Source organism: Coregonus clupeaformis, chromosome 1 (assembly GCF_020615455.1).
Source record: "Coregonus clupeaformis isolate EN_2021a chromosome 1, ASM2061545v1, whole genome shotgun sequence".
Classification (NCBI taxonomy): domain Eukaryota; kingdom Metazoa; phylum Chordata; class Actinopteri; order Salmoniformes; family Salmonidae; genus Coregonus; species Coregonus clupeaformis.
This window is the reverse complement of record NC_059192.1, coordinates 37,842,196-37,869,937: the sequence shown is the minus strand read 5'-3', so window position 1 is coordinate 37,869,937 and position 27,742 is coordinate 37,842,196. Positions and strand designations below refer to the sequence as shown.

The 27,742-nt window shown below is 46.5% G+C and overlaps 1 pseudogene; it reads left to right on the top strand.

The window, feature by feature from the left end:
* The first annotated feature begins 784 nt into the window (after positions 1 to 784).
* LOC121584997 lies at positions 785 to 26,373 on the top strand (annotated as a pseudogene).
* Positions 26,374 to 27,742: the final 1,369 nt, after the last annotated feature.

The following is a 27,742-nucleotide window of genomic DNA, read 5'->3' as shown; positions in this document are numbered from 1 at the left end:
TTTTATACAATCATTCTATAATCATCAGCACGACTGGACAGTTTTTGTGTTATGAGAACATTCACAGAACCAATTTTGGTTTGCTAATTAGTATGAAAAAGGAGGGGGGGGGGAGAAAGAGATGGGGTACTATGGAAGGAGTATGGGCAGAGAAGGCAGGCTGATAAGTAGAAGTGCAATAATTAATTTCCAGTGTGAACAAGAGAGCTAGAGAGAAAGATTGTCACACCCTGGCTCTGGGACTCTATATGTTGAGCCAGGGTGTGGATATTCTATAGGTTGTATTTCTGTGTTGGCCAGAGTGGTTCCCAATCAGAGGCAACGAGTGTCAGCTGTGGCTGGTTGTCTCTGATTGGGAGCCATATTTATAGAGGCTATTTGCCCACAAATGTTGTGGGATCTTGTTTCTAGTCTGTTTGTGTTAGACCGTGAACTGTCACGTTATCGTTTTGTTGTTTTTGATCGTGTCTCTAATAAAGAGTATGTTTGCCTGCAACGCTGCGCCTTGGTCCTCCTCTCTTAACGACGATCGTGACAAAGATAGAGATACAGTATGTGGTATTGGAGCTTAAATTGTTCTAGCGGATTGAAAGTGTTCAGCACACAATGAATGAGTCCCAAATAAGCACCCTATTCCCTACATAGTGTACAACTTTTGACCATTTAGCAGATGCTTTAAGCCAAAGCGATTTACAGAAGTGCATGCATACATTTCCATATGGAATCAAACCCACAACCATAGTGTTTTAAGCGCCATGCTGTACCAACTGACCCACACAGGACCATGGAAGAAATTAAGAGGCTGATGGAGAAAGCAGAGGTGAAGGGCAGAGAGCAGAATGACAAATTAGATAAAGAGATGCAGGTGGACAGAGGTCAGAGGGGAGCCCTGGACTGGTAGAGAGATAGTGCTATAGCATTGACCAGACACTGTATTATATAAGACACTCCGTCACACACACACACACATACTTCATACACAGACACAAACACACATGACTCACACACACACACACACACACACACACACACACACACACACACACACACACACACACACACACACACACACACACACACACTTCATAGACCACTTCCACTTGACTAGTGCTATGGATACCTCTACCCAATAGGCATGTTTAATAATTTACCTGATGAGGATCACTGACTCTCTCTCTCCCTCTCCTCTCTCTCCCATCAATTCCCTCCTCTGTCTCACCCTCTACTTTTATCTCCTTCTCTCTCTCCCCCCTTTCCTATCTTCTCACCTCTCTCCCTCACTCTCCCCTCCTGTCTCCCCCTATCCTTTCCCTCTTTCCGCCTCTCCTCTCATTCCTCCAGGCAACACCAACAGTATCTTTGCTCTGGCCTACATCAGTGGCTCTTTGACGGTGAATGGACAACTGGACAGAGAGAACCCCCTCTACTCATCCGGATTCACTCTAACTGTCCAGGTCTGTCTGTCTCTGTCTGTCGTGTTTGTGTTTAGGCCTGGGATTAATGAGAGACCTAAACTGAACATATATAGCTACACCACCACCTCTACATTTTATTTAGTTGTAAATCCTCACAGTTACAGTTGAAGTCGGAAGTTTACATACACTTAGGTTGGAGTAATTAAAACTAGTTTTTCAACCAATCCACACATTTCTTGTTAACAAACTATAGTTTTGGAAAGTCGGTTAGGACATCTACTTTGTGCATGACACAAGTAATTTTTCCAACAATTGTTTACAGACAAATTATTTCACTTATAATTCACTCTATCACAATTCCAGTGGGTCAGAAGTTTACATACACTAAGTTGACTGTGCCGTTAAACAAGCTTGGAAAATTCCAGTAAATGATGTCATGGCTTTAGAAGCTTCTGATAGGCTAATTTACATAATTTGAGTCAATTGGAGATGTACCTGTGGATGTATTTCAAGGCCTACCTTCAAACGCAGTGTCTCTTTGCTTGACATCATGGGAAAATCAAAAGAAATCAGCCAAGACCTCAGAAAAAAAAAACTGTAGACTTCCACAAGTCTGGTTCATCCTTGGGAGCAATTTCCAAACGCCTGAAGGTACCACATTCATCTGTACAAACAATAGTATGCAAGAATAAACACCATGGGACCACGCAGCCGTCATACCGCTCAGGAAGGAGACGTGTTCTGTCTCCTAGAGATGAACATACTTTGGTGCGAAAAGTGCATATCAATCCCAAAACAACAGCAAGGACTTTGTGAAGATGCTGGAGGAAACAGGTACAAAAGTATCTATATCCATAGTAAAACGAGTCCTATATCGACATAACCTGAAAGGTCGCTCAGCAAGGAAGAAGCCACTGCTCCAAAACCGCCATAAAAAAGCCAGACTATGGTTTGCAACTGCACATGGGGAGAAAGATCGTACTTTTTGGAGAAATGTCCTCTGGTCTGATGAAACAAAAATAGAACTGTTTGGCCATAATGACCATTGTTATGTTTGGAGGAAAAAGGTGTTAGCTTGCTAGCCAGACAACACCATCCCAACCATGAAGCACCGGGGTGGCAGCATCATGCTGAGGGGGTGCTTTGCTTCAGGAGGGACTGGTGCACTTCACAAAATAGATGGCATCATGAGGAAGGACAATTATGTGGATATATTGAAGCAACATCTCAAGACATCAGTCAGGAAGTTCAAGCTTGGTCGCAATTGGGTCTTCCAAATGGACAATGACACCAAGCATACTTCCAAAGTTGTGGAAAAATGGCTTAAAGACAACATAGTCATGGCATTGGAGTGGCCATCACAAAGCCCTGACCTCAATTTTATAGAAAAAGCATGTGCGAGCAAGGAGGCCTACAAACCTGACTCAGTTACACCAGCTCTGTCAGGAGGAATGGGCCAAAATTCACCCAACTTATTGTGGGAACCTTGTGGAAGGCTACCCGAAACGTTTGACCCAAGTTAAACAATTTATAAGCAATGCTACCAAATACTAATTGAGTGTATGTAAACTTCTGACCCACTGATAATGTGATGAAAGAAATAAAAGCTTAAATAAATAATTCTCTCTACTATTACTCTGACATGTCACATTCTTAAAATAAAGTGGTGATCCTTTCTGACCTACCACAGGGAATTTTTACTAGGATTAAATGTCAGGAATTGTGAAAAACGGACTTCAACTGTACATATAGTACGTACATTTTGAATAGAGGATGCGGCTACAGTATAGAATACATCATCAATACTTAATTCAAGGCATTGGGATGTGAGGTATAATCTTCCAGGTGTGAATTTTCACACCCCAACCTAAGGCATGTTATGACAGAGAACAGCTAGTCTTCCTTGGGAACAACCTGGGAGGATGAAGGAATAGAAGATGTTCTTATGAATTTCGGAGTGGGGAACAGGTGCAGGGATTTGTGGAAAAAGGACAGTTGCCAGAGTGAATGTTGATGACTAGCCTCGTACTACCAAACTGATCTCGCGAGCTTACATAAATATGTTTAATTAAACATATTTATCTAAGCTCACGAGATCAGTGTGGTTGTACGAGGCTAGTTGATGACTGCTTTCTACCAGAACCTGTAGTCTGCTTTAGACTCACAAATAGATAGATGGCCTGTACAAAAAGATTCAGGATCAGACAAACTGAAATATGTTTTTTTTGTTTATAACTGTGTTTATAACATGTGTTTGTTAGAGATTAGTATTTGAAATTATTTCACTATTCAAATAATATCATGATTTTTTTTGGAAAATCCGGATAGTCAAAAAGAAATAATAATAATAATACTCTACTCGCTTTACCAATCAGAATGATGCTAAATGCCACAACATCAGACAGAGCGCAGTTGTTTTCAGGTTGCTATAGTGTTAGCTTTTGGCTAACAGTAGCCTAGGCTAACAGCAACAGTAAAAGAGAAGTCTGATGTTCGCCATCATAGAACTGATTTTGTTTCGAAAAAAGTTTTCTGAGTACTGTTTTGCATTGATCTCTGTCAGGTCTTGTGAACCCTCTGTTGGTGCACACCTGTAGGCTAATCACAATTTGAAGTGGGGAAAATAGCATACTGTTGTCAGGGCCCCATCGCGCCCCCACTTAGAGAAGCTTTCTATGATTGCTTTGTGTCCCTCCGCTTGATCCAATAAAGGTACAGATGTAAATACCTGGAGGAGATTGGTAATGTCCCAAATGGCACCTTATATAGTGTACTACTTTTGAACAGAGCCCTATGGGCTCTGGTCAAAAGTAGTGCACTATGTAGGGAATAGGGTGCTTATTTGGGACCACTTTCAGTCCACTAGAACAATTTAAGCTCCAACACCACATACTGTATCTCTATCTTTCTCTCTAGCTCTCTCGTTCACACTGGAAATTAATTATTGCACTTCTACTTATCCGCCTGCCTTTTCTGCCCGTCCTCCTTCCATACCCCCCCCCACCCCTTCCTTCCCTACCTCTCTCCCTCTCCCCCTTTTCTACCCCTCCATTCCAACCTTAGGGCACAGAGTTGAACGATGACCGTAACCCGTCGGATGCCTCGGTGATGACCACCTTCACCATCCTGCTGATTGATAAGAACGACAATGCCCCCAAGTTCAACAGCTCCGAGTACCGATTGCGTATCACTGAGCTGGCCCAGGTGGGCTTCGCCCTGCCCCTCTTCATCCAGGTTGAGGACAAGGACGAGGTGGGTCACCATCACCAATCATACATTCCTTCAAATAAACAGTGTCACTTTATTTGACAGTGTCAGTTTGACATGGAAGTGACAGTGATAAGACCTGTCAATAGACCTGACATGACCGCATTCACTCTACACAAAAATCAAGGTGCAAGTTGTACCAAATAATGTTGTTGAGAGCAATGCCATATGGGAACCCATTTTAGGGTCTCTGAAGAACTGTAAATGGGTTAGCTAACAATGTCACAAAAATTATGCACGCACATCAATGTGGACGGAAGGTGTGCTTTGTTATGATTCTGAACAGTCAGATAACTAGCAACAAGGACAAGAAGCTCCCTTGTAGGGAATCGTAGGTGGCTTGTTTCAGCTCATTGTATCTTCTTAAAGTTTTAAGTTTCCCGTTTTAATGTCACATGCACAAGTACAGTGAAATGCCTTTCTTGCAAGCTCTGAACCCAACAATGCAGTAATCAATAACAATATAATACTAAAAATAACATAAGGTAGAACAAAAACACACAAGAAATAAAAATAAGAAATAAGAAAAACATGAGAAAGTAAGCATACTATATAAAGGGTCAGTCAGTTCCAGTACCCTATTTACAATGTGCAGGGATACTGGAGTGATACAGGTAGATATGTATAGGGGAAAAGTGACTAAGCATCAGGATATATGATAAACAGAGTAGCAGCAGCTTATGTGATGATTGTATGTGAGTGGGTGTGCGTGTGTGTAGAGTCAGTGTAAATGTACATTATGTACATATTATGTGTGTGTGAGCAAATTATGGATTGAGTGTATGTGTGTGTGTTGGTGTGTCAGTGTGTGTGAGTGTAGGGCCCTGTGAGTGTGCATAGAGACAAAATAAAATACAAGGGTCAACTGAGATAGTCCGTGTAGTCATTTTGTTAGCTATATAGTTATCTATTTAGCAGTCTTATGGCTTGGGGATAGAAGCTGTTCAGGAGCCTGTACCGCTTGCCGTGCGGAAGCAGAGAGAACAGTGGGTGGAGTCTTTAACGATTTGGGGCCTTCCTTTCACAACGCCTGATATAGAGCTCGGCCCCAGTGATGTACTTGTCTGTCCTCACCACCCTCTGTAGCGCAATGCGATCGAGGGTGGTGCTATTGGCAGCCAGTCAAGATGCTCTCAGTGGTACAGCTGTAGAATGTTTTGAGGATTTGAGGACCCATGCCAAACCTTTTCAACCTCCTGAGGAGGAAGAGGCACTGTTGCGCCTTCTTCACGACTGTGCACGTGTGTTGACCATTTTAAGTCCTTAGTGATTTGGACACTGAGGAACTTGAAGCTCCACTACAGCCCCGTCGATGTGGATAGGGGTGTGCTCGCCCACCTGTTTCTTGTAGTCCTAGATCAGCTCCTTGGTCTTACAGCCGTTGAAGGAGAGGTTGTTATTCCGGCACCACACTGCCAGGTCACTGATCTTCTCTCTATAGGCTGTCTCATCGTCGCCGGTGATCAGGCCTACCACCGTTGTGTCATCAGCAAACTTGATGATGTGTTGGAGTCGTGTTTGGCCACACAGTCATGGGTGAACAGGGAGTACAGGAGGGGACTAAGCACACACGACTAAGTGTGGAGTGCAATCTTCAGTCCTGTGACCTTTACCAATATGTTGTCATTAAAATTTAAAACATTTAAGACAATCCAATACAAATGAGATATGAGACTACCTTAAACATCTAAACTAGAACAACCATTTCAGTAACGGGTGCATTAAGTCGTAGTAACAGATTGCAATAGTTCAGAAACATTTCTGTTATTTCTATTTGAGTAGCATAAGATTAATGAATGTACATGCAAAAACATAGATATTGAACTGAATTCCAAAAATCTACCTGCAATAGAGCATGGTGGGAAATATGAAAATGATGGGTGTGGTTTGGTTGAACTCTGGTTATTAACACCAACGCTGGGGTTATTTTACAACACTGAGTGTTAATTTAACTCTTTACAGTGTTATTTTAACTCTTGAATCAACACATGAAATGTTACACTGAAAAATCAACACTAGTGAATAACCTCTTAAGGATCAGTCCCTTTTTTTCAATTTTTGCCTAAAATGACATACCCAAATCTAACTGCCTGTAGCTGTCACGCCCTGACTCAGGGGACTCTTATATGTTGAGTCAGGGTGTGGATATTCTATGTTGTATTTTCTATGTTTGTGTTCTAGTATGTATAGATCTATGTTGGCCGGTGTGGTTCCCAATCAGAGGCAGCTGTCACTCGTTGTCTCTGATTGGGGATCATACTTAGGCAGCCTATTGGCACTAGTTAGTTGTGGGATCTTGTTCCGTGTTTAGGCTAGTTTTGTGTTCAGCCTTTGGACTTCACGTTTCGTTTGGTTTGTTGTTTTGTCGTGTGTTTATTCGTTGTAAATAAACATGTATGCATATCACGCTGCGCCTTGGTCTGACCCGTCCTTGAACGAACGTGACAGAAGATCCCACCAAACACGGACCAAGCAGCGTGCCCAGGAGGACCGAACACCCTGGACACAGGTGGGGAAAATGTGGTCGTGGGAGGAGATATTTGCGGGAAAAGGACCCTGGGCGAAGAAGGAAGCCCAGGCAGGAGAGGAGCAACGGCAACACAGAAACCGGCCGAGGAGGAAGCCCGAGAAGCAGCCCCAATAAATGTTTTTGGGGGGGCTAAAGGGGTGGTCGGGGAGCGAGAGAGAAGAGCCCCGACCACTGCACCCGGTGGGTTTCCAGATTGATTCCCTACGACCATGGGAAGAAGAGTGGGAACAGTATTATATTGAGGAGTCGGAGGATGACGACGACGATGAGTTTATGTTCCCTAATTCGTGGGGGCTCCCGGAGGAGTCCTCACTGGAGGAGGAGTGCCGAGAGAGAGAGAGGGATCGGATCCGCAGGGTAAGAGAGGAGGCCACCACATTACGGGGCCTTATAGCTAGAATAGAGCGGGAGAGATCCAGTCAAGAGGAGGCACTGCAGGAGGCTCGTAGGGAAAAGGAGGAAGTAGCGGCACGGAGAGAGGAGCTAGTTAGGCAGCATAAGGAGTGGGGGTTAATAGAGGAACCCAGGTATGCGGAGAAACGCACTGTATCGCCAGTGCGCATGCACAGCCCAGTGCGTTCTGTGCCAGCGCCCCGCACGTGTCGTGCGAAAGTGGGCAGCCAGCCAGGACGGGTTGTGCCAGCTCTCCGCTCCAGACCTCCAGTCCGCCTCCACAGTCCGGTCCGGCCCGTTCCTGTCCCTCGCACCAAGCCCGTGGTGCGTGTTCCCAGTCCGACCCGGCCCGTTCCTGCTCCTCGCACCAAGCCGGTGGTGCGTGTCGCCAGTCCGGCCCGGCCTGTTCCTGCTCCTCGCACCAAGCCAGTGGTGCGTGTTCCCAGTCCGGCCCGACCCGTTCCTGCTCCTCGCACCAAGCCAGTGGTGCGTGTCGCCAGTCCGGCCCGGCCCGTTCCTGCTCCTCGCACCAGGCCAGTGGTGCGTGTTCCCAGTCCGGCCCGGCCCGTTCCTGCTCCTCGCACCAAGCCAGTGGTGCGTGTTCTCAGTCCGGCCGGGCCTGTTCCTGCTCCTCGCACCAAGCCAGTGGTGCGTGTCGCCAGTCCGGCCCGGCCCATTCCTGCACCCCGCACCAAGCCAGTGGTGCGTGTCGTCAGCCCGGTACGGCCCATTCCTGCTCCTCGCACCAGGCCAGTGGTGCGTGTTCCCAGTCCGGCCCGGCCCGTTCCTGCTCCTCGCACTAAGCCAGTGGTGCTAGAGCAGTCCGGAGCCAGAGCAGTACGCTCCACCGGTGCCCAGTCCAGCTCCGGTCAGCGGTTCCAGTCCAGACCCAGATGTCAACCCCTCTCCAGGTTCGGTGTCTCCCACACCAGGGTCCAGACAGGGCTTGGAGTATCGTGGGAGGAAGGAGAGGGAAAGCAGCGCCGAGGTCCAGACCAGACCAGGGGCGCAACAGGGAGGCAGAGAGTATGTGGTCGTGACGCCCGGAGCCGAATCCGCCTCCGAGGCAGAATACCCGCCCGGTCCCTACCCTGTTATGTAAAGGTTGTGCGGTCGGAGTCCGCACCTTTGGGGGGGGGGGGGGTACTGTCACGCCCTGACTCAGGGGACTCTTATATGTTGAGTCAGGGTGTGGATATTCTATGTTGTATTTTCTATGCTTGTGTTCTAGTATGTATAGATCTATGTTGACCGGTGTGGTTCCCAATCAGAGGCAGCTGTCGCTCGTTGTCTCTGATTGGGGATCATACTTAGGCAGCCTATTGGCACTAGTTAGTTGTGGGATCTTGTTCCGTGTTTAGGCTAGTTTTGTGTTCAGCCTTTGGACTTCACGTTTCGTTTGGTTTGTTGTTTTGTCGTGTGTTTATTCATTGTAAATAAACATGTATGCATATCAAGCTGCCCCTTGGTCTGACCCGTCCTTGAACGAACGTGACAGTAGCTCAGGACCTGAAGCAAGGATATGCATATTTGTGATACCATTTGAAAGGAAACACTTAGAAGTTTGTGGAAATGTGAAATTAATGTAGGAGAATATAACACATTAGATCTGGTAAAAGATAAGACAAACAAAGAACATGCGTTTTCTATAGTTAGCTTTTGTTCCATCATCTTTGAAATGTAAGAGAATGTGACAAAAAATTAGCTAGCTAGCTAACCAACAACTGTAACAATGTATTTGAGAGACAACAAGTGCTCATTGTGCAAATGTCTTTATGTGTTCAATAAAGATTTGGAGAGGATATATAGTTTACATGTTGTCAACAATCCTTTGATTCTAAGCCAATCCCGCTCCACGGTTGCACACGCATTGGTTTTGTTGCTAAACAACCCACCCGTCTATGGGCCCTGGTCAAAAGCATTGCACTACAAAGGGCATAGGGTGCCATTTGGGACTCAGACAAAGTGTGCCATACTGTAGTGAGTAGTGGCAGAGGAGACAGATGTGCTGAGTTACACACACACACACAGACACATGCACGCATAGACAGACACACACACACACACAGAGAGGGAGAAACACACACACACACACAGAGAGAGAGACACTCACACACTAACACACACACACACACACAACAAGTTCTCACAGTCTCACTGCAAAATTAGACGTTTCTCCACATTTCTCCAAATATCACATTTCAAAGTTTCTCCAAACATCACATTTCGAAGTGTATTTGACACTGTGGGTTGCTCCTCCTGCTCAGTATCGTTCCTTTTCTCCAAATGCCAAATGTCGACGTTTCTCCAAACGTCAAATTTATAAGGTTAAGGGTTGAGGTTTTGGATAGGGTTAAAACATTAAGTTGAAGCACTCATTCCGAATGGTTAAGGTCAGTGGTGGAAAAAGTACTCAATTTTCATAATTGAGTAAAAGTAAAGATACCTTAATAGAAAATGACTCAAGGAAAAGTGAAAGTCACCCAGTAATATACTACTTGAGTAAAAGTATAAAAGTATTTGGTTTTAAATATACTTAAGTATCAAAAGTAAAAGCAATTGCTAAAATATACTTAAGTATCAAAAGTAAAATTATAAATAATTTCAAATTCCTTATATTAAGCAAACCAGACGGCACAATTTTCTTATTTTTTATTATTGGCCAGGGGTACACTCCAACACTCAGACAAAATGTACAAACAAAGCAGATTAGAGGCAGTAGGGATGACCAGGGATGTTCTCTTAATAAGTGCATGAATTGTACCATTTCCTGTCAAAAAGTACTTTTGGGTGTCAGGGAAAATGTATGGAGTAAAAAGTACATTATTTTCTTTAGGAATGTAGTGAAGTAAAAGTAAAAATTGTCAAAAATGTAAATAGTAAAGTACAGTACAGATACTCCAAAAAACTACTTAAGTAGTACTTTAAAGTATTTGTACTTAAGACTTTACACCACTGGTTAAGGTACGGGTTAAGATTTGGAATAGGGTAAAAAACTAACAAAAAAACAAGGGTTCACCACTGGGATCAAACACACAAATTGTTTATCCAGAGTCATGGGATTACACCCATCCACCACCCCACATAGCCACATAGCTACAACACCCTAGCAAAACCCAAGCTCACTGTTGCCCCTAGTGGCCGGTTTTGAAGGCATTTTCATACATACTCAGGACATGGATAGACGTCCAATTTCGAAGTCACTCTTGAGCGATCTGCATGCACACACACACTTTCTCTCTCTCTCTTGTTCTCTCGCTCTCTCGATCCCTCTCTTTTTCTAACACACACATACACACACACATACACATTTACACTCATCATATGATGTTGCTACTCTGTTCTTTATTTCACTCTCATTATCTATCCTGATGCCTAGTCACTTTACCCTGCCTTCATGTACATACAGTATCTACCTCAAATACCTCATACATTGATTCAGTACTGTTACTGCCTGTATAAAGCTCAAATCTTGTGTATTTTATTCCTCTTGTGTTACTATTTTAATTTGAATGATTATTTTTTTTACTCTGCATCATTCGGAAGGGCTCGCAAGCAAGCATTTCATGGTAAAGTCTACACCCGTTGTATTCGGCACGTGACAAATACGCTTTGATTTGACACACTCTCTCTAACCCCCACACACACACCCTCTTCTTACACACACACACTCGCTCGCTCATGGCAGCCTGAAACTAGGAGCCCCATTCGACTCAACTACAATTTAATTTGCTTTGGAAGAGATGGGATAGAGCATCAAATTATACCTAACAAGGAAAATCTATCACCTTCGGTTGAGATAAGCTGAAAGCTAGTCAACTCTGATTGATTCCAGCACCACAGCCGCCAGGATGGAATTTGACAGATAACTGCAAGTTAAGTGGAGAGAGAACGAGAAGGAGGGAGAGAAGGAGGAAGAGAGGGGGTAGAAGGGGTGGTAAAGAGGGAAGAAGGTAGGGAGAAAGTAGCATAACTAATGGAGTACAGGCAGGCGGTGAAGTGAACGATAGGGCAGACATACAGACAGAGAGAGGGGGAGGCTGAGGGAGAGGCAAAGTGAGAGGTTGAGGGAAAGAAGACGAGAAAGGGATGAGGATCGAGGGAGAGAGGCTGAGGGAGCGATAGAAAGAGAGAGGGAGAGAGATAGGGTTAGACAGTGAGAGGCAGAGGGAGACAGAGAGACAAAGTGTCTGAGGGGGAGATAGTGGCATATTTAGCAGCAGGTTTGTGTTTGCTTCTGTCGGCATGGCGATGGCAAGGGACGGCGAGGAAAATCACCGCTGTTCCACGTGAGCTCCTCCATCGCCATGGGTAAATCTGGCAGATGATAAGAGGGGTGCCGCTCTCAGCAGTCTCAGAGCAGGTGTGTGTGTGTGCAGACGTTGGAAGTGTCACATAAATGCCGAATGCCTCAATCTATACAAGCAGTGCCCATGTGAAATCTACCATAATAGATGCTTTAAGGTCACAAGAGGCTGCTGAGGGGGAACGGCTTATAATAATGGCCAGAACGGTGTCACGGTTCAGACAGACGACAAGAGGACCACAATTGCGTCACACCAGAAAGTTTATTTAAACTTAAGGGGAAAGGGATGTAGGGAGTGAGTGAAGGCTCCAGGGGTTATCCCGTCCGATGTGCTGGGTCTGTGCCTCCCCCCAGTGGCAGCGATGCGTCCGATGACGCCGGTGGTTGGTGGTCCAGAAGTCCGGGATTGAAGAGTAGTCAGGAGTCGTAATGGCAGAAGCAGGTCTGGATCTCCTGAGGCAGAAGAGTATCCAAAAACCAGGCAGGTCCGGGTCACAAAACCAGGGTGAGCCAGAAGCGCGAGCAAACAGGTTCCGGGTGTGAGCTTTGCAGACGATCTGACCCAGGAGAGCTGAAAGACAGGGCTATAAATACTGGGAGAGGTTAGTGGGTAATGCAGCGCAGCTGGCAGAGTAATTAGAGCCGAGCAGAGCAGGGACAGGTGGAGCTAGTTAGGCTGAGTAGAGAGAGAGTGGTGAGCAGAGTGGAAACAACTTAAGGTGGTAACCCAGTGGAGTGAGAGGGCTCATGACAGAACCCCCCAAGGGACGGCCCCAGAAGTCCCAAGAGCAACACCACGCCGGGCGGGAGGAGGGGAGCCGGAGGAGGGCTAGAACTCCTCCGAACGGTCCGAGTGAACGTCCTCATCCTCGGAGGAAGCCGGAGGGCCGTGGTCGGGAGATGGGACAGGTCCCGAGACAGGATCAGGCACAGGACAGGAAGCCGAGCGGGCCGGACGGTTAGGGACCCCTCTGGGGCGGCCCCCTACGGATTGCAGGTTGATCAGGATGCCGTTGGTGGAAAGCGGTGATGAGAGTCCTATCCACAATCCGACTAGCTGGCACCCAGGTCCTTTCCTCAGGTCCATAGCCCTCCCAGTCAATGAGGTACTGGAGACCCCTACCCCTCCGTCTGGACCGAAGCAGGCGGCGGGACGGTGTAAACCAGACCACCATCGACGAGCCGTGGAGGAGGAGGACAAGGCGCAGCAGGGACCAGCGGACTCCTGGGCACAGGCAGGGGCTGCAGCAATCCGGCTGGGGGCTGGCAGGACGACTTGTGTTGGTTGCAGATGGGGCAGGCTTGGACGAATTCCGTACATCCTTCCTCAGAGAGGGCCACCAGAACCTCTGGGCGAGCAGGTTGTAAGTGCGGGTGGAGCCAGGGTGACAAGCTAGGCGGGAGTCATGTCCCCACTGAACGACCTGGGACCTCAGGTCTTCGGGGACAAAAAGGCGGTCAGCTGGGCAAGTGCTGGGACCTGGCTGGTTACGGAGAGCCTCCAGCACCTGTTCCTCAACAGCCCAGGTCAGAGCTGCAACGATGCAGGGACTTGGCAGAATCGACACAGGGTCCTTGGAGGGGTCAGGAGCGGAGTTAGTAGGTACTGGCCGAGGGGGTAGTGCGGCGGCAAGCAGGCAGGTTCGGTGGCAGTCCTCTCCCCACTCCCTGATCACCCCGGTCACCCAGTCGAGCTGAGGGTTGTGCCGGGCGGAGCCATGGGTAACCCAGGATGAGGGGTTGGCCTGGAGAGGGGGAGCAGGTGAAACTGGATAGTTTCTTGATGGTTTCCGGACAGACCCATCGAGACCGGGGCCGTGACATGAGTGACCGATCCGAGTAAGTGTCCGTCCAGTGCCCGGGCAGGAATAGGAGGTGTCAAACGGAGGTTCTCCAGTCCCAGTTGGCGTGCCAGCTTGATGTCCATTATGTTGGCTTCGGCGCCAGAATCCACCAGAGCAGCCAGGGTGTGAGTTGAGTCAGGGAGGCGGAGGTGAACTTGCAGCAGGGGTTTGCGGTCGGAGGACTGGATGGTCATTGAACTCAACCGGACTCCCCCTATGCCCGGTGAGCTTCGGCCCTTTAAAGGGCAGGTTCCCACACGATGTCCATCACCTCCACAATAGAGGCAGAGGTTTGAGGTGAAGCGTCGCTGGCGCTCTGCAGGAGTGAGAGAGGCTCGCCCAATCTCCATAGGCTCAGACTGATCAAGCTGACCTGGGTGAGTGGCAGTAGATGACAGGAGCCCAGTCGGATCTCTCCGAATGCCGGTAGTAGGTGGACCTTGGCGCCCCCTCTCACGACGACGGGTCTGTATCCCTCTGTCGATCCTGACAGTCAGTGCGATGGCTTCATCAAGAGTGGAAGGCAGTTCATGGGAGACCAACTCGTCCTTGATATAGTCAGCCAAACTATGGAAGAACGCGTCCACCAACGATGGTGTGTTCCAAGAACTTCGTCTAGCCAGGGTTCGGAAGTCGATGGAATGGTCTGCGACTGTACGTCTGCCTTGTCGAATACTGAACAGTTCACGAGACGCCTCTGCGGTGGGTGAATCCAGGTCAAACACCTTCAGCATCTCCTCAGCAAACAGGTCGAAGGTTGCACATGCGGGGGTTTGACGTTCGAACTCTGCTGTTCCCCAGAGTCGAGCTCGGCCCGTCAGGTGAGTGATGGCATACCCAACTCTAGCCCCCTCCGTGGCGAAGGTCCTTGGCTGCAAGGAGAACTGAAGTCGGCAGCTAGTCAGGAATGGCCGGACCTGGGTTGAATCGCCGTTGAACCGCTCGGGGTTTCCAATCTTGGGTTCCGGAGCAGCGGCTGCAATGACCGGGGCAGGTAACTCGGGGGCAGGGCTGGTGGGCAGACTGGCTGGGGTCAGGTTGGTGAGGAGTTGAATGATCATGGCGAGTTGTTGTTGCTGCTGCTGGGACTGCTGCTGGTGCTGCTGGAACTGCTGATGCTGTTGGTGGCCGACCTGAAGCAGAGAGGAGATGACGCCGCTCATGCGGCCTAGCTCTCTCTCAGTGTGTTCCAGGCGTAGCATGGCGGTGGGTTGCTCAGGCTCTTCGGTTTCCATGTCGGGGGAAGTGTGCGCTGGGTCCATGATGTTCAGATCGTACTGTCACGGTTCAGACAGACGACAAGAGGACCACAATTGCGTCACACCAGAAAGTTTATTTAAACTTAAGGGGAAAGGGATGTAGGGAGTGAGTGAAGGCTCCAGGGGTTATCCCGTCCGATGTGCTGGGTCTGTGCCTCCCCCCAGTGGCAGCGATGCGTCCGATGACGCCGGTGGTTGGTGGTCCAGAAGTCCGGGATTGAAGAGTAGTCAGGAGTCGTAATGGCAGAAGCAGGTCTGGATCTCCTGAGGCAGAAGAGTATCCAAAAACCAGGCAGGTCCGGGTCACAAAACCAGGGTGAGCCAGAAGCGCGAGCAAACAGGTTCCGGGTGTGAGCTTTGCAGACGATCTGACCCAGGAGAGCTGAAAGACAGGGCTATAAATACTGGGAGAGGTTAGTGGGTAATGCAGCGCAGCTGGCAGAGTAATTAGAGCCGAGCAGAGCAGGGACAGGTGGAGCTAGTTAGGCTGAGTAGAGAGAGAGTGGTGAGCAGAGTGGAAACAACTTAAGGTGGTAACCCAGTGGAGTGAGAGGGCTCATGACAAACGGAGCAAATGGAATGGCATCAAACACATGAAAACCATTCCACTGATTCCGCTCCAGCCATTACCACGAGCCCGTTCTCCCCAACTAAGGTGCCACCAACCTCCTGTGCTTTAGGTTTATTTAAATTCCTCTCTCTAGATAACCTGTGTGGGCTCAAGGTGGACAGCCACATAGCTACAGTACATCAGTGAGATGGATTTAAACCAGATCTACAGTAGAGAGTGCATCAGAATGCAGCCCCCATTGGGCCATCCCATCAGCAACCCTTGCTCTCTGCTCAACCCCAGCTCAGCTCAACTTCAAATCAAATTATATTGGTCACGTGCCGAATACAACAGGGGTAGACTTTACAGTGACATTTTTACTTACGAGCCCATTCCAGACAGTGCAGAGTTAAAAAGTAAGACAAAATATTTGCTAAATAAAAAAGGACATAGTAACACAATAACAACTAGAACGAGGCTATATAAAAGGAGTACCAGTACCAAGTCATTGTGCAGGGATACGAGGTAGTTGAGGTAATTGAGGTAATACAGTATGTACATGTGGGTAGGGGTAGAAGTGACTAGGCAATCAGGATATATAATAAACAGAGTAGCAGCAGCGTATCTGTGAAAGTCTGTCTATGAGTGAGTGTGTGTGTATGTATGTATGTGTGTGAGTGAGTGTGGCATCAATATGCTTGTGTGTGTGTGTGTGTTTTGAGCGTATGTAGTGTGTGTGTGTGTGTGTTGGAGTAGCAGTGTATTATGTGTGAGTGTGTGGGTAGAGTCTCTGAGCGTGCATAGAGCCAGTGCAAGGGAGTCAGTGCAAAACAATATAAATAAATAAATAAAAAGTTAAGGGGATCAATGTAAATTGTCTAGGTAGTCATTTGATTAACTGTTCAGCAGTCTTATGGCTCGGTGGTAGAAGCTTTTCATGTGCCTTTTAGTCACACACTTGCCGCTCTGGTACCGCTTGCCGCGCGGAAGCAGAGAGAACTTTGGTCTTTGACCATTTTTAGAGCCGTCCTCTGACACTACCTGGTATAGAGGTCCTGGATGGCAGGTAGTTTGGTCCCAGTAATGTACTGGGCCGTACGCACTACCCTCTGTAGTGCCTTGCGGTCAGATGCCGAGCAGTTGCCATACTAAGTGATGATGCAGCCAGTTAAGATTATCTCAATGGTGCAGCTGTAGAACTTTAAGGATCTGAGGGCCTATGCCAAATATTTTCAGCCTCCTGAGGGGGAAGAGGTGTTGTCGTGCCCTCTTCACGACTCTGTTGGTGTGTTTGGACCATGATAGGTCCTTAGTGATGTGGACACCGAGGTCCTTGAAGTACTCGACCAGCTCTACTACAGCCCTGTCGATGTGAATGGGTGCGTGTTTGGCCCTCCGTTTCCTGTAGTCCACGATAAACTCCTTTGTCTTGCCCACATTGAGGGAGAGGTTGTTGTCCTGGCATCACACTGCCAGGTCTCTGACCTCCTCCCTATGTGCTGTCTTATCATTGTCGGTGATCAGGCCTACCACTGTCATGTTGTCGGCAAATGTAATGATTGTGTTGGAGTCGTGCGCAGCCATGCAGTCGTGGGTGAACAGGGAGTACAGGAGGAGACTGAGCATGCACCCCTGAGGGGCCCCCATGTTGAGGGTAAGGGTGGCAGATGTGTTGTTGCCTACCCTCACCACCTGGGGGCGGCCCGTCAGGAAGTCCAGGATCCAGTTGCAGAGGGAGGTGTTCAGTCCCAGGGTCCTAAGCTTAGTTATGAGCTTGGAGGGCATTATGGTGTTAAATGCTGAGCTGTAGTCAATGAACAGCATTCTCACGTAGGTGTTCCTTTTGTCCAGGTGGGAAAGGGCAGTGTGCAGTGCAATAGAGACTGCGTCATCTGTGGATCTGTTGGGGTGGTATGAGAATTGGAGTGAGTCCAGGGTTTCTGGGATGATGCTGTTGAGCCATGACCATCCTTTCAAGCATTTCATGGCTACAGATGTGGGGGCTATGGAGCAGTAGTCATTTAGACAGGTTACCTTGGCGTTCTTAGGCACAGGGACTATGGTGGTTTGCTTGAAACATGTAGGTATTACAGACTGGGTCAGAGAGAGGTTGAAAATGTCAGTGAAGACACTTGTCAGCACCTGCTCTGAATACTCATCCTGGTAATCCGTCTAGCCCTGCAGCCTTGTGAATGTTAACCTGCTTAAAGGTCTTACTCACATCGGCTATGGAGAGCGTGATCATACAGTGGTCCGGAACAGCTGGTGCTCTCACGTATGGTTTACTGTTGCTTGCCTCGAAGCGAGCATAGAAGGCATTTAGCTTGTCTGGTAGGCTCGATCTTAGTCCTGTATTGACACTTTGCCTGTTTGATGGTTTGTCGGAGGACATAGCAGGATTTCTTATAAGCATCTGGATTAGTGTCCTGCTCCATGAAAGTGGCAGCTCTAGCCTTTAGCTCAGTGTGGATGTTGCCTGTAATCCATGGCTTCTGGTTGGTATACAGTATGTACATATGGTCACTGTGGGGACAACGTCGTCGATGCGCTTATTAATGAAGCCGGTGACTGATGTTGTTAACTCCTCAATGCCATCGGATGAATCCCAGAACATATTCCAGTCTGTGCTAGCGAAACCGTCTTGTAGCTTTGCATCTGCTTCATTGGACCACTTCCATACTGAGCGCATCACTGGTTCTTCCTGTTTGAGTTTTTGCTTGTAAGCAGAAATCAGGATAGAGTTATGGTCCGATTTGCCAAATGGAGGGCGGGGTAGAGCTTTGTATTCATCTCTGTGTGTGGAGTAAAGGTAATCTAGAGTTTTAATCCCTGTAGTTGCACAGGTGACATGTTGTCAGAAATTAGGTAAAATGGATGGTAAATAGACAGGTACAAAAAATAAGTATGGTCTACATCTTATCATGAGGTATTCTAACTCAGGCAAGCAGAACCGAGAGACTTCCTTAATATTAGAGATTGTGCACCAGCTGTTGTTAATAAAGAGACACATACCTGATCTTACCGGGCTCTGCCGTTCTGTCCTGCCGATGCATAGAAAGACCAGCTAGATTTATATTATCCATGTCCTTGTTCAGCCATGATGCCGAGAAGCATATTATATTACAGTTCTTAATGTCCCATTGATAGGATAGTCTCGAACGGAGCTTGTCCAGTGTTTTCTCCAGCGATTGCACATTTGCCAATAGAACAGAGGGTAGAGGCGATTTATTCATTCGCCGCCGTAGTCTCACCAGGATGCCCACGCGCCAGCCTCTAAAGCGCCGTCTTCGCCTTCTACGAGTGTCGGGGATTCAGGGCCTGGTCCGGGATAATCAATATGTCTTTCGCCGCCGACTCATTGAAGTAGAAGTCCTCATCCAAATCGAGGTTAGTGACAGCTGTTCTGATGTCCAGAAGCTCTTTTCGGTCATAGGAAACGATGGCGGAAACATTATGTACAAAAAAAGTTAAGATCAGCGGCAGAAAATACACAAAATAGCACAATTGGTCAGGATCTCGTAAAATGGCCACCATTCCCTCCGGCGCCATTCTGCAATCAGAATGGCACCCTAGTCCCTATATAGTGCACTACTTTGGACCAGGGCCCATAGGGCGGCAGGTAGCCTAGCATTTAAGAGCGTTGGGCCAGTAACCAAAATGTTGCTGGTTCAAAACCATGAGCCGACTAGGTGAAAAATATGTCAATGTGCCCTTGAGCAAGGTACTTAACCGTAATTGCTCCTGTAAGTTGCTCTGGATAAGAGTGTCTGCTAAATGACTACAATGTATTTGTAAAATGGTTAAAAGTAGTGCACTCTGTAGGGAATAGGATGCCATTTGGGACACAGCCTAGATTAGGTAACATATACAGTTTAAAACTCCACAATAATAGACACTTGTAAGCACATGTACAAACACCTAAACATGCACTAATACATAAACACACTGCATTACGCAAGAGATCTGAACAGTGGAAGAAGAAATGGTGAGGATTGGCTCATTGTAATGTCTGGAATAGAATGAATGGAATGACATCCAAATGAAAGTTGTGTATTCATAAATATTTCTCCCTCTACCAGTCTCCACAGGTAACTACACACATCAAGGCAGAGAGTTGACAGATGCATTACTTACTGACACATCAACACCAAGTGTGTGCACACACAACCTACATTAAACTGGTTAATCTCACCTTCTCCACGTGTAAGGGATTAGATGTGGTAATTACATAGCTCTCTCCTCATCCTTCTCCTCTGTAAAACTTTCAGCTCGAAACTCGTCAGTAAACTTTGTGACAGTCACGTCTGACAATACCTTTTTATCAGAGCTTCTAGAGAGAAAGAGAGAGAGGTGGGGGGGGTACTTTTGAACAGGGCCCATATGGGGGAATAGGGTGCTATTTGGAAGTCATCCACTCAATTGTTTTTTGTTCTTCATAGAACCATTCTCTGTAAACATTCTATATAGAACCATTAACAATGGTTTTATACAGCACCAAAAAAGGGTTTTAACGGTAGCAGAACCCTTTTTGGTGCTATGTAGAACCTTTTTTTTTTTTATAGTTCTTTATGGAACCTTAGGAAAGGGTTCTTTATAGCACCATAAAGGCTCCATTTATAACCGTATGAGCATGGTTTTTTATAGATCCTTAAAAAAAGGGTATTATATAGCACCAAGTAGGTATCCGCTATTTTTCATCAAATCTGATAATATTTGGGTGAAACCAGATCAAAGTATGAAAAATGACTGTTGCTGGTACATTGATAAAGTTTGATCATAAAGTTACTGGTCGCCTCCCCCTTGTCAACAACTTGAATTCAGGAGGCAGAATTATATAGGGCTTTGTGTGTCATCCCATAAAGCCCCTCATTTCAATACAGCAGTGGTAACGTCTTATTCTCGCACCTAATGTAAATAAGTACTGCCTCGTCACCATCATCGCAGAAGGCGTGTTCACAGAGGGGTGTGGTTTACATAGCTAGCTAGTCTACTAGTGCCAAAATGTGACTGCAGGGTGTCAGCAAATATAATTGCAGGTTTCTCCTATTCATCTCTGGCAAAGATACTTATAGATTTTCCCTTTCATTAGTGTCTGGTGTTTGTTAGATACTGGCTAGCTAGGTATTTAGCCAGCATGAAACAAAAGGGGGGAGGGTCGTTCAAAACTCTGATGTGGTTGTCATGTCAACACATCTGTCAGTGCTGATGCAAACTCCAACAAAAGAGACATGCCAAATGGGAATTCTAGACATCATTGATAGTCATGGTTTATGAACATGGTCTGGCAGTCTGTATATATTTTATGAGGTGTACCCAGACCTCGCCCTGTCCAGTTCCAACTGAAATTGTCCAAGATGAATTAGCTAGCTAGCTTCATGATCTTACTGCAACACTGCTCACTGCATCCAAGTTGCTTGAAATAGGCGTTTCAAAGAATTGTCAGTCAAGGTGAGCTCCCTGTCCACTCAACCTATTAGCTCCCCGCCCACTCAGCCTGTCTTTTCAGCCGTACTGATAGTTAGACACGAGAGAAAAAATACATCAAAGCATTTTTACTGGGACAAAATTAGTGCTGAGCGATTAGTGCTTTTTGAGGTTGGTTCAGTTTCGGTTTGATTATTTATTTATTTTTTACATTAAATGCACTATGCATTATGTGGGTTGAATGCTGTAACACAGAATAAAACAATTAATAAAAGTCCCATGATGGTACTAACTGCCCATTACTACTTATCACTTATTAATCATAATTTATTCACATTACTTTACTTTAATAAATATTTCAGTTGTTGTGTATATTACATTTGTTTTATTTTATTATTATTATTTCATTCCAAGTCATCATCTTATCTCAATAGAGCTGCTGCCTATGCTGTCTGTTATAGTATGATTACTATTCATGTGTGCATGGTTATTATTGGCATTGACCGTGACCTTTCCCCTTTGATGATGTCGGATCTGTACAATGCGACTCTACCACATGTTGAGTGGGCTGTATCGTTTTGCTGTATTTGTACCGTTTGTACATGGCTGTACACCTTTTATTTATTAGGTTGAAAGTAAAGGAAAGTAATATTGAAATGCGTGTGGGCATTCCTTGTCAAGTTACTACATATTTTTGGCGACGAGGATAAAACTTGATCAGCATGTACAGGGTGATGTGCTAGCTAACTAAGAAACAGTGGAGGTAGTCAGTTAGCTAGCTAGCTTAATGAGCGACGGAGAGGAGCAAGCTAGAGGCTAGGCAGGCTGGGCAGGGCAAGTTCACAGCAATGAAGCCGTTGTCAGCCGGGCACCACCTAGAGAGCACAGAGGAGGAGGAAGAGCATTGTTCCTACAACATGTTTAATATGAGTGAGCCGCGTGCAGAGCCTATCTATGCTACAGTGGAGGTTGATGGAAAGCAATGAGGATGGAGGTTGACACGGGGGCTTCTGCCTCTGTCATCAGTGAGGAGAACTACTAGGGCGGCAGGTAGCTTAGTGGTTAAGAGCGTAGTGCCAGTAACCGAAAGGTCGCTGGTTCTAATCCCCGAGCCGACCAGGTGAAAAATCTGTCGATGTGCCCTTGAGCAAGGCACTTAACCCTAATTGCTCATGTAAGTCGCTCTGGCTAAGAGCATCTGCTAAATGACTAAAATGTAAATGTAAACAAATGTGGGGCTCAAAACAGGCTTCCACCCTCACACCGGCAGGGATCAGACTGCGTGCATACACCAGGGAAACCATACCATTGCTGGGGGCTCTAGAGGTGGACATTGCATACCACAGCCAGGAAGCGAGAGCACGGCTCCTGGCGGTGAAAGGGAATGGGCCTAGTTTACTAGGGCATGACTGGCTCACCAAAATACAACTGAACTGGGGTGAGATAGAACACACACGAGTGACTGAGGATGTCATCCAAAAGTACCCTGAGATTTTCAAAGATGAACTGGCACATTGCAGGGTACTGCAGTCAAGCTGTTCGTGGATCCTCAGGCCGAGCCTCGCTTTTTTAAGCCCAGGACAGTGCCTTACGCCATGAAAAAGAAAGTGGAGGATGAGTTGGAATGGCTGCAGGAAACAAACATCATTACTCCCATTCAGTTCTCCCGCTGGGCAGCTCCAATCATTCCCATTCTGAAAAGTGACGGCATGGTGCATATACAGTTGAAGTCGGAAGTTTACATACACTTAGGTTGGAGTCATTAAAACGTATTTTTCAACCACTCCACAAATGTTGTGTTAACAAACTGTAGTTTTGGCAAGTCGGTTAGGACATCTACTTTGTGCATGACACAATACATTTTTCCAACAATTGTTTACAGACAGATTATTTCACTTATAATTCACTGTATAACAATTCCAGTGGGTCAGAAGTTTACATACACTAAGTTGACTGTGCCTTTAAACAGCTTGGAAAATTCCAGAAAATGATGTCATGGCTTTAGAAGCTTCTGATAGGCTAATTTACACAATTTTAGTCAATTGGAGGTGTACCTGTGGATGTATTTCAAGGCCTACCTTCAAACTCAGTGCCTCTTTGCTTGACATCATGGGGAAATCAAAAGAAATCAGCCAAGACCTCAGAAAAAACATTGCAGACCTCCACAAGTCTGGTTCATCCTTGGGAGCAATTTCCAAACGCCTGAAGGTACCACATTCATCTGTACAAACAATAGTATGCAAGTATAAACACCATAGGACCATGCAGCCGTCATACCGCTCAGGAAGGAGACGCATTCTGTCTCCTAGAGATGAACGTACTTTGGTGCGAAAAGTGCAAATCAATCCCAGAACAACAGCAAAGGACCTTGTGAAGTTGCTGGAGGAAACAGGTACAAAAGTATCTATATCCACAGTAAAACGAGTCCTATATCAACATAACCTGAAAGGCCGCTCAGCAAAGAAGAAGCCACTGCTTCAAAACCGCCATAAAAAAGCCAGACTACGGTTTGCAACTGCACAGTGGGACAAAGATCTTACTTTTTGGAGAAATGTCCTCTGGTCTGATGAAACAAAAATAGAACTGTTTGGCCATAATGACCATCGTTATGTTTGGAGGAAAAAGGGGTTGGCTTGCAAGCCGAAGAACACCATCCCAACCGTAAAGCACGGAGGTGGCAGCATCATGCTGGGGGGGTGCTTTGCTGCAGGAGGGACTGGTGCACTTCACAAAATAGATGGCATCATGAGGAAGGAAAATTATGTGGATATATTGAAGCAACATCTCAAGACATCAGTCAGGAAGTTAAAGGTTGGTCGCAATTGGGTCTTCCAAATGGACAATGACACCAAGCATACTTCCAAAGTTGTGGCAAAATAACTTAAGGACAACAAAGTCAAGGAATGGAGTGGCCATCACAAAGCCCTGACCTCAATCCTATAGAAAATGTGTGGGCAGAACTGAAAATGCGATGAAAGAAATAAAAGCTGAAATAAATAATTCTCTGTACTATTATTCTGACATTTCACATTCTTAAAATGAAGTGGTGATCCTAACTGACCTAAGACTGGAATTGTGAAAAACTGAGTTTAAATGTATTTGGCTAAGGTGTATGTAAACTTCCGACTTCAACTGTATGTGGGGACTACAAACTCACCATCAACAGGGCCTCTAAGCTGGACGATTACCCGCTGCCGCGGGTGGAGGACCTGTTTGTGACGCTTGCAGGAGGCAAGACGTTCTCAAAGCTTGACATGTGTCACGCCTACCAACAGCACCTCCTGGATGAGGACTCAAAAGCTTATGTCACAGTCAACACGCACAAAGGCTTGTTCAGGTGGAGGAGCACCTCCACCATCTTGACCAGGTGTTAAAGAGATTCTCCAAAGCTGGGCGTCTGAAGCGTAGCAAGTGCACATTCCAAGCACAGAGTGTGACATACCTCTGTCACAAGATCACAGTGCAGGTTCTGTGTCCTGTGGAGGACAAAGTCATGGCAATCAAGGATGCTCCAAACCTGGGCATGGTGAACTACTATGGTAAGTTCCTCCCTGAGCTGTCAACAGTGTTGGCTCCACTTTATCAGCTGCTCCACAAAGACTGTAAATGGAAGTGGGGGCCAGCACAAGAGAAAGCGTTCAAGGAAGTGAACGCACTACTACAATCAGCACAACTGCTGGTTCATTTTGACCAAGACAAAGAGATCATCCTGTCATGTGAATCCTCGCCCTATGGCGTCGGGGCAGTACTCTCTCAACAGATGGAGGACGGGTCAGAGAAACCCATTGGATTCGCATCACACACACTGACAATTGCTGAGAAGGGTTATTCACAGTTAGACAAGGAAGGTCTGGCCATAGTCTTTGCTGTGAAACGCTTTCATCAGTACCTCTATGGTCGTCATTTCACCATGTCCACTGACCACAAACCACTGATGAGCCTTTTCAGTGAATCAAGATGCATTCCTCCCATGGCTTCAGTAAGGATACAGCGCTTGGCCCTCAAAATGTCAGCTTACCAGAACACTATCGTGTATAGAGCGGGGAAGGACAATGCAAACGCAGACGTGCTCAGCCGTCTCCCGCTACCAGAGATGCCCGCCACAACTGTGGTGCCTCCTGAGGAGAGATTGCCAAACTCACCTGTGAAAGTCAAACAGATCAAACAGTGGACAGACCGGGATCCTATCCTAGCCCAAGTGAAAATATACCTTATGCAGGGTTGGCCTCCTGTCAAAGAGGATTATGGACTGAGACCTTATGCAAAGCGCAAAACTGAGCTGAGTGTGCAGGATGGCTGCATACTCTGGGGGTCCAGAGTGGTTGTTCCGCCCCTTGGCCGTGCACAAGTCATGGATGAGGTCCATGAGGCTCACTCGGGTGCCTCCCGGATGAAAAGTTTAGCCAGATCTTACATCTGGTGGCCTAACATGGATCAGGACGTAGAAAACAAAGTGAAATCATGTTCTGAGTGCCAGATCAACCAGAAGATGGTGCCGCCCATGGTCCAGGCTGCACATAGACTTTGCAGGCCCTTTCTTGGGCCACATGTTCCTTGTCATGGTGGATGCACACTCCAAGTGGCTGGAGGCTCATATCATGAGCAACATCACAGCGACCACATGCATCGAAAAGCTTCGGCAGGTGTTTGCAACCCATGGTCTGCCTGACTCTCTTGTGTCCGACAACACAACATCCTTTACCTGTGACTTGTTCCAAGAATTCATGCAGAGAAACAGGATTTGCCATGTCCGCAGCACTCTGTTTCACCTGGCCTCAAACGGCTTAGCGGAGCAGGCTGTGCAGACACTGAAAGAGGGGCTCAAAAGGATGACTGGGGGAACCATCACAACTAAGTTCTCTCAGTTCTTGTTCCAGTACCGCATCACACCACAAACAACAACAGGACAGGCTCCAGCTGAGATGTTGATGGGCAGAAAGCCAAAAGCTCACCTGGATCTACTGCGTCCGGACATCAAAGCACGAGTGGAACGGAAGCAGGAGAAACAAAAAGAGAGACATGACCACCACGCGAGGGAGAGACAGTTAAAACCCAAGGACACTGTCTACATCCGCAACTTCACAAGCAGCCAACGCTGGTTGCCAGGTATCATCCGCCTGCGCTATGACAAAGAACATACCATGTTTTCAGACGGAACAGCTGCGGGTGGTAGTATACAAGTAGAAACCCCACAGGAAACAGTATCTGAGGAACAGGGGCATTCAGTGGTTCCAGCAGAGGGTGATGGACTTTCTCTCACAAACACCCAACCCGCTCCTGTGCCCTCAGACCCAGCTCCACTGGGACACGCCTTACCTGTGTCTTGTGGCACACCAGGGGTACTGCGCAGATCACAGCGTAGTCACAAGCCTCCTGAAAGACTAACTCTGTAGTTGAGACTGAGAGACTTGTGGTGTTAGTGTTTGTTTGGAACAGCAGACCTAATTGAAAAGTAAGGACTGTCATGTTTTGTTTGTTTACATTTACAGTAACACTAGCAGAAGTTCTAAAGTGTTGTGAATAAAATAAAATAAATCACTGATGTAGTTTACTTGTTAACCTTATGTTTTCCTTACAGGGGGTATTGAAATTAAGGGGGAGAAGTGTTATGTTGTGGACACGTGTGCATAGTTATTATTGGCATTGACCGTGACCTTTCCCCTTTGATGATGTCGGATCTGTACAATGCGACTCCACCACATGTTGAGTGGGCTGTATCATTTTGCTGTATTTGTACCGTTTGTACATGGCTGTACACCATTTATTTCTTAGGTTGATAGTAAAGGAAAGTAATATTGAAATGCGTGTGGCCATTCCTTGTCAAGTTACCACACTGTCTGACAAAATACTATTTTGTAGCTCTTCAAAGTAAGTAAGGCATACTTTTATGACTGCTGAATACCAACTATCAATCACTTAGATCATGTATATTTTTAGGTAGAGATACCTCGACGCAACAGCTGCTCTTTATATCACCTCACGATCATGCATTCTTCTCTCTTCCGTAGCAGGCGTAAAATAAACACAGACCGGACAAGTAGATGCGCAATGGATTATGGTCATTGTAGTTAATTACCACGTTTCAAGTGCTAAATTATGTCAAATATTGGCCTGTTGGAAACTACAACTCCCTTCTACATCGCACAGTTCAGGCTGGATCTGATTTATCTCTAGAGAAACTGTGCGATGTGCGAATTAAATTGAATTCAAATAACTGAACCACATCGGTCAATCAGTTCTTTCAAAACCGCTCATCACTAGAAATAATATAATGGGTGATGTTTTGGTCACTCATAAGACTATTTTACATAGGAATCAGGATGACTGTGTGGGACATTTAAGTGTGTAAAGTACACTGAACAAAAATATAAATGTAAAGTGTTGGTCACATGTTTCATGAGCTGAAATGAAAGATCACAGAAATTTTCCATACGCACAGAATGCTTATTTCTCAAAGATGTTGTGCACAAATGTGTTTACATCCATGTTAGTCAGCATTTCTCCTTTGCCAAGATAATCCATCCACCTGACAAGTGTGGCATATCAAGAAGCTGATTAAACAGCATGACTTTACACAGGTGCACCTTGTGCTGGGGACAATAAAAGGCCACTCTAAAATGTGCAATTTTGTCACACAACACAATGCCAACGGATGTCTCAAGTTTTGAGGGAGTGTGCAATTGGCATGCTGATGCAGGAATGATCACCAGAGCTGTTGCCAGAGAATTGAATGTTAATTTCTCTACCATAAGCT